An 8,442-nucleotide genomic window follows, 5' to 3' on the forward strand; every position below is an offset into this window, starting at 1 on the left:
CCAGGACTTTTATCCTGAAGGGGTGTTGAATTTTGTTCAATGTTTTCTCTCACCTAATGAAATGATCAAGTGGGTTTTTCTTTTAGTTTGTTTCTGTAGTGATTACATTGATGGGTATTCATATATTAAGCAATCCCTGTATTCCTGGGATAAAGTCTCCTTGATCATGATGGATGATAATTTGGATGTTTTCTTGGACTGAGTTTGCAAGAATCATATTGAGCATTTTGTGTCAATATTCATAATGGAAATTGGTCTGAAATACTCTTTCTTTGTTGGGTCTTTGTGTGATTTAGGTTAAAGCATAATTGTGCCTTAATAGAAGGAATTTGGTAGTGCTCTGTCTCTATTTTGTGGAATAATATGGAAAGTATTAGTATGCCTTCTTCTATGAAGGTCTGATAGAATATTGCACTAAACCCATCTAGTCCTGGGCTTTTTGTTTTGGGAATCTTTTAATAATGGCTTCAATTTCTTTGGGAGTTATGGGGTTGTTTAGTTGATTTTTCTGTTCTTGTTTTAACTTTGGTACCTTGTATTTGTCGAGAAATTGTCCATTTCCTCCAGATTTTCCAATTATTTTTGAATATAGTCTTTTGTAGGAATATTTGATTGTTTTTTAATTTCCTTGGATTCTGTCATGTCCCCCTTTTTCATATCTGATTTTGTTTATTTGTATACATTCTCTGTGCCCTCTGTTTAGTCTGTACAAGGGCTTATCTATCTTGTTGATTTTCTCAAAGAACCTACTTCGGGTTTCGTTGATTCTTTGTATAGTACTTTTTTTTTCCTACTTGGTCTATTTCAGCCCTGAGTTTGTTTATTTCCTGCCTTCTACTCCTCCTGGGTGTATTTGCTTCTTTTTGTTCTAGAGACTTTATGTGTGCTGTCAAGGTGCTAACATATACTCTCTCCTGTTTCTTTTTGCTAGGCACTCAGAGCTATGAGTTTTCCTCTTAGCACTGCTTTCATTGTGTCCCATAAGTTTGGGTATGTTGTTCCTTCATTTTCCTTAAATTCTAAGAAGTCATTAATTTCGTTCTTTATCTCTTCCTTGATCAAGCCATCATTGAGTAGAGCATTGCTCAATTTCCATGTATATCTATGCTTTTCTTATTTTTGTTGTTATTGAAGGCCAGTCTTAGTCAGTGGTCTGATAGAATGCAAGGTATTATTTCTACCATCATGTATCTGTTAAGGCCTGTTTTGTGACCGATTATATGGTCAATTTTCTAAAAGGTACCATGACGTGCTGAGAAGAAATTATATCCTGTTGTTTTAGAATGAAATGTTCTATAATATCTCTTAAGTCCATTTGGTTCATAACTAATAGTTTCTCTTTGTCTGTTTAACTTCTTTTTCCATGCTCTGTCCATTGATGAGAGTGGGGTGTTGAAATCTCTTACTATTATTAGGTGCAATGTGTGATTTGAGCTTAAATAAGGTTTCTTTTATGAATATAGGTGACCTTGCATTTGGAGCATAGATATATAGAATTGAGATTTCATCTTGGTAGAATTTTCCTTTGATGAATATGATGTCCTTCCTTAGCTTTTTTGATGACTTTTGGTTGAAAGTCGATTTTATTCAATATTAGAATGTCTACTTGAGCTTGTTTCTTCAGACCATTTCCTTGGAAAGTTGTTTACTAGCATTTATTCTGAGGTAGTGGCTGTCTTTGTGACTGAGGTGTGTTAACTGTATTCACCAAAGTGCTGGGTCCTCTTTACTTATCTAGTGTGTTAGTACAGGTCTTTTTATTGGGGTAATTGATTCCATTGATATGAAGAGAGATTAAGGAATAGTGATCGTTGCTCCCTGTTATATTTATTGTTAAAGGCAGAATTATGTTTGTGTGGCTCTCTTCTTTTGGTTTCATTTCAAAGAAATTGCTTTCTTGCTTTTTATAGGGTGTAGATTCTCTTCTTGTGTTGGAGTTTTCCATCTGTTATCCTTTATAGGGTTAGATTTACCCAAAGATAATGTGTAAATTTGGACTTTGTGGAATATCTTGGTTTGCTCCATATATATGTTAATTCAGTTTTTGCTGCATATAGTAGCCTCGGGCTAACATTTGTGTTCTCTATAGATTCTTTATGACATCTACCCCAGGATCTTGGCTTTCATAATCTCTTGAATCTGGGTGTAATTCTTATAGGTCTGCCTTTTATATGTTGCCGGCCTTTTCCTTACTGCTACTAATAATCTTTCCTTGTTTTGCATTTTGGTTTTTGACTATTACGTGACAGGAGGGGATTGCTTTTCTGGTCAATCTGTTTGGCGTTCTGTAGCTACTTGTATTTTTGCTGGTGTATCTCTTTCTTCTTTAGGTTGGGAAGTTTTCTTCTACCATTCTGTTGAAGATGTTTACTGGCTCTTAAGTTGAGGTCTTCTCCTCTTCTATACCTATCCTTAGGTTTGAACTCCTCATTTTTGTCCTGGATTTCTTTGATGTTTTGGGCTAGGAGCATTTTGCATTTTACATTGTCTTTGATGGTTTGTGTCTGTTTTCTATGGTAACATCTGCTCTTGAAATTCTTTCTTCTATCTCTTGTATTCTGCTGGTGATGCTCCCATCTATGACTACTGATCTCTTCCTAGGTTTTCTATCTCCAGGGTTATCTCACTTTGTGCTTTATTGTTTCTATTTCCATTTTTAATCCTGTATATTTCTGTTAATTCCTTCACCTGTTTGGTTGTGTCTTCCTGTAATTCTTCAAGGGACTTTTTTTGTGTTTTTCTCTTTAAGGGATATTGCTTTTTTACTTGGGTGGTCCTCCCTATTTCTCCTAAGGGAAATTATTTATGTCCTTCTTACTGTCCCTCATCTTCATCATAAAATGTGATTTTATAATGATATCTTGCTTCCTCTGTGTTTGGATATAGAGCTGTGTTTGGTGGGAGAGCTGGACTCTGATGATGATGCCAAGTAGTCTTGGTTTCTGTCGCTTAGGTGCCTGTACTTGCCTCTTGCCATCAGGCTGTCTCTGGTGTTAGCTTGTCTTGCTGTATCTGACAGTGTCTTTACCTCTGTAGGCCTGTGTGTCAGCACTCCTGTAAACCTGTTTTCTTTCAGCCGAATCTGGGAACAAACAGCTCTGCTTTCAGATGTGTGTAGGTGCTCCTGGCAAAATGACTTTTAACTTCAGGTGCAGGCAGAGACCTTAAGAGTCCTGCCCCTAACTGTTCTTAAGTCTCTGTGCCCAGGGGTCACAGAGGGTACTAGGTGATTTCCTCTTGTGTCTGGAATCTGGGCAGAGAATAGTCTCCTCTGAGTTCTCTTGAGTGTCTGCACTTCTGAGGGTCCATCTCTCTCACTCATGAGATTTGGGTTCAGGGAACTATGTGACCAGCTCAGTTCAGTTCCAGGCATTGGCTGGATCCATCAGGGTCTTGTTGCTGACTGCTCCTCTTTTCCTGTATCCAGTGGTATTATTCAGTTTCCTCTTTGGCCAGGGTTTTGAGAGAGGTGGGCAAAAGTGACAGACTCTCCTAAGGTCTCAGGATTTTCTGAACTTCTGGGTGTTCAGCTCTCTCCCCAATGAGATTTTTGTGGATATTTTATATATTTACATCAGATGTTATCCCTTCAGTATCCCTCCAGAAACCACTTTCCTATCTCCTTCCCCTGCTTCTAAGGAGGGTACCCTGCTTACATCCCCCTTTACTTCCCACCCCCTGTCCTTGGACAATCCCATACACTGAGGCATTGAACCTTGATATGGCCCAGGAAGTGCCTCTCCTCCCACTGATGCCCAACAAGGCCATCGTCAGCTACATTCAGCCTGGTGCCATGGGTCAATCCTTGTATACTTTGTAGTTTGTAGTTTAGTCTGGGAGCTCTAGCATCCAGTTGGCTGATATTGTTTTTCTTCCTAGGGGCTACCTAAATTGCTTCATCTCCTTCGAACTTTTCTGTCCCTTCCATTGGGAACACCATTCTTAGTCCAGTGGTTAGCTGCTGAGCATTCTCTTCTGTTTTTCCAGAGTCAGACAAACCCTCAGAGTTTCCTGGAGTCCAGCCTTATCAGGCTTTTCAGAGTCTGACAAACCTCTCACAAGTCCTTTATATTAGCTCCTGTCATCAATCACTTCTGGCATCAGAAATATTTGGATTTGGTGGCTGTATATGGGATGGATTTAGTGGACTACCTCTTGGACGCCCCTTTCCTTCAGTCTCTATTCACACTTTTATCAATGTATCCTCCATAGAGAGAATTTTGTTACCCCTTCAAGAAGTTACTGAAGCATCAGCACTTTAGTCTTCCTTCTTCCTGACCTTCACATGTTGTTCAGAACTGTATCTTAGTATTCTGATCTTTTCGTCTAATAACCATTATCAGCGAGTTCATACCCTGTGTGTTCTTTTAGACTAGGGTTGCCTCATTTCAGGATATTTTGAATTCAATTCCCATTTGTCAATGAATTTCATGAAGTCATTGTTTTGGATAGCTGTTTAGTAATCCATTGTGTAGATGTACATTTTCTGTAATCCATTCCCTGTTGAATAGCATCTAGGTGCTTTTCAGTTTTCTTCCTATTATAAATCAACCATGCTAAGGGAATATAGTGGAAAATGTGTCCTCGTTATATGTTGTAGCATCTTTTGGGTATATGTCAAGGAGTGGTATAGCTGGTCCGTAGGTAGTACTCTGTCCAGTTTTCCGAGAACCTTAGACTGATGTCTGTAGCTTTGCCTCAGCTTTAAGTACCCACCAAAAATGGAGGAGTGTTTTCTTCCACATCCTTGCCCACATCTGGTGTCATCTATATGAGGCTTCTCAGGGTTGTTTTAGATTTGCATTTCCTGATGACTAAGGATGTTGAACATTTTTAGTGCTTCTCAACCATTCAGTATCTCAGTTGAGAGTTACTTTTATGTTTATCCTCCCATTTTGAATTGGGTTATTTGCATTCTTAACTAAATTGGGGCTCATCTTACATATTGGATATGAGCCCTTATAAGATGTAGGATTGGAAAAGATCTTTCGCAATCTGTTGCTTATTGTTTTGTCTCATTGACAGTTTCCTCTGTCTTACAGAAGCTTGCAATTTTGTGAGGTCCATTTTTTTGATTGTTGCAATCATCTTAAAATCTGCTCTATCTAATTTTATTAGTAGTAGGTTTTGTGTCATATATGCCTTTCAATATATTCTTTATTATTTGTATCAGATTGTCTGTCTTGAAATTTCATGTGTCCTACTTTACAGAAAATAATATTTCTAACATTCAGAAGATATACCTAGATATTAGTAAGAGTGAAAAAATATTTGACCCAAATATTAACAGTTCATAATTAAATTATCATTATGACAATGTAAAACTGAAACTTTTAATCTCTTCTTTAGAAAAAAAATATTTGTATTATGCAAAATTTTCATGTTGTATCTCTTTGGAAGTTTTTTCTCACATAGCATATTATCAAACTTTTTTCTAGGAATAATAGCATCACCAACAATTTTAATGTCCAGACAAAGGCTAATCCAATCATCTCAAAGTCAAAAAACTTTCTTACTTTTGTACAGCAAAAAAGAAATAAAAGCATGAATATTAAAGATATTTTTAATAATATTATTTTATAGAAACTAGACCAGTTCCCAAAAAGCAAGAATAAAAAAATATATCTTTACATCATGTATAGAGAAATGGCTAATGAGAGCCCATCACTCCCTGAATATTTATAGGCTGTTGCTAGTTGCTGGATGAGGATGAAACAATTTTGTTAGTGGTATGGCTACTTAAATTTTCTACATTTTCTTAAACATATCTTTAAACTATGCCCTATAATTGACCCTAAAATACAGGGAAAAATAAAACGTCATTTGACTCATGAAGAAGAAGATCATTGTAAGAAGGAGGTGTGTGTGTCTGTGTGTGTGTGTGCTTGTGCGTTGCGTGTGTGTTAATATATTCGCACACACTTTTGTTTAAGTATAGAGACATGCATTTGTATTTGTAATAACATTGTGTATTAATAATAAATGAGGAATAGACAAATAATAAAAATGAAAATGATGATGTTTCTGAGCATCAACTAGAGAAAGGTATAAGAATAAAGAAATAATTAGAAATACAGAAAAAGTTGTCATATTTCGCATAAATGTAAATAGTCACCAAATCAGAGGGGTAGGACTAAGATGTGGATGAATGATAGACCTTTGTTCTACCATTCTTTCTCCATATAATATAAACTGGAAGAATGAAACATAGAACTAGAAGTGTTCTCTTTTTTCCATAAGCTGTTTGTGTGGGTTTCAAGGATGACAAGATATATATATATATATATATATATATATATATATATATATATACTCTGTGTTTGTGTGTGTGTGAGGTGGTGGAAGTATGTGTGGTTTTTTGTATGTAGAGTTAAATATTTAATAAATAAATCCCAGTGGCACATTCAGTTCCTGCCTGAATGGTTTATGTTCTCTAATGAAACACACACGGGTCATTTATACATTAATATGCAATAGTTAGCTCAATATCTGGGCCACTGTCTAACCTCCATATAGTTAATCCACCTCCCACCAATTCTCTCGAGTTATTACATACTAATCTTTATATTCTGTCTTGGCTACTTCCAGACCCAGAGGCTACCCAACTGGGCTTGGTACTTTGGGCTGTGCTCTCCTGCTCGGGTCACATGATGTCATATTTCTATGTCCACATTCTCATTGAACATTGTGTCTTTCTTCTCCTCCACACTTTCCCAGCACGGTGGATCTCCTTTTTCCTTTTCCACCTGTTTCCAACTTGGGAATCCTCAACCCTGTCTATGTTTCTTCTTCCCATCTATTTGTTGGGGAAGGGTATCTCAATGTCTTATGTGCAGGCTCTTTAGAATAAATGAATTGTAGGATACATATTAGCTTTAGATTACAAGCATCATTAGGCCAAACTCACTACAGATATATATGAGGATGTGCATGTACAAGTGTATGTCAGCATGTTAAAATAGTGTATACTTTAAGTTGGGTAGTATATTATAATTTGGTCATAAACAAAACGTTTGGAATGCAGTTTTCATTGATTATTGTGCACAGTGTGAGTTATATACATATCATATTTCATCAGAAATTAGAATTTCTCTTGCTTCTTTTCTTTAATTGTTTTGTCTCTAAAATATGTTTTCCATTGTTACACCATTTACCATGACACCCTCTCAATGGACAGTACAGAGGGTTCAATGAAATGTTCAGGACTTGAAATACAGCCTATGTAAACCACATTTGTTTATAAGGTACACAGGTATTATATTAAAATCAAAAAATATAATTTAACTAGTATATTATATGGTTTTATTAAATATATTAAAGGAAATTTCTAGTTATGTATAAAGTTCCCAATAATAAATACCAAAATATGATTAAATATTTTGTTGAACATTTGTTTTGTGGGGAAGAACTCTCAACTTTTATTATCAAATACCAATAGTCAGCTATAAAACAATACGTATTATCAATGTTATATAAAATGAACACTTTACACTTATAATATTTATGAATATATGCATATATGCATGCAATAAATTAATTTAAAAAGAGGGCATGAACTAAAAGGTGTTCAATGACAAGTATATGGTAGATAAGGGAAGGAATAAGTGATGTCATTGTATTAAAATCTAAAAAAAAGACATTTTTTTAAATCTGATCAAATAGGTTTTTAAAGATTTAATTTTAGTTTATGTATATGGATGTTTTCAATATATGTGTGTTTTTATGAAACGTATGCTTATTGCATGCATACATCAGAATGGTGTTTCAGATCTTTTGGAACTGAAGTTAATAGTTGTGAAGTGAAGAGGAATTTGAATCCAGCAACATGGTTGCATTGGCAAGGGATTACATCCAAAACTGCTGGACTCAGCAGAAATGCAGACAGACACATCTTGATCAGGCTGGAACACAGACATGCCCTTAGTACCCACCTTTAACACCTAAAAGTGATTGTAAAATTAGATTATATAAGGAAGCTCCATATTTGAAAATAACATCTATTTGAGGAACAGACAAATTGACAAACCAGAGAAAAATTTGACAGAATGATTTGGAGATAGGATACACCCAACTCATATGTAAGAGCACATATGTAAGAACAATGAGAGAGCGTAGAGAGAGAGAGAGAGAGAGAGAGAGAGAGAGAGAGAGAGAGAGAGAGAGGTGTTTTGTGTGGTAGGACACTTACAAAGACAGGTTGCAGAGAACCAGTTAGGAAGAACAAGTCAGAGAACAAGAAGCCATAGTTAGTATGAGGCCAACAAGAGAAATTCAGTTCAAAGCCAAGAGAAGCCAGTGAGTTTCTTTCCAGCCTTAGGCTTAGAGATAGAACCAAGAAGGAAATGCTCTGGGCTCAGACCAAGCCATGCATTTATACATCATGGGTACAACTCTTATTTCATCCCTTCTTCTGAAGAAATAAAAGGGATACTTACAGTTAGT

This window comes from Rattus rattus, chromosome 6 (genome assembly GCF_011064425.1).
Source record: "Rattus rattus isolate New Zealand chromosome 6, Rrattus_CSIRO_v1, whole genome shotgun sequence".
Taxonomy (NCBI): Eukaryota; Metazoa; Chordata; class Mammalia; order Rodentia; family Muridae; genus Rattus; species Rattus rattus.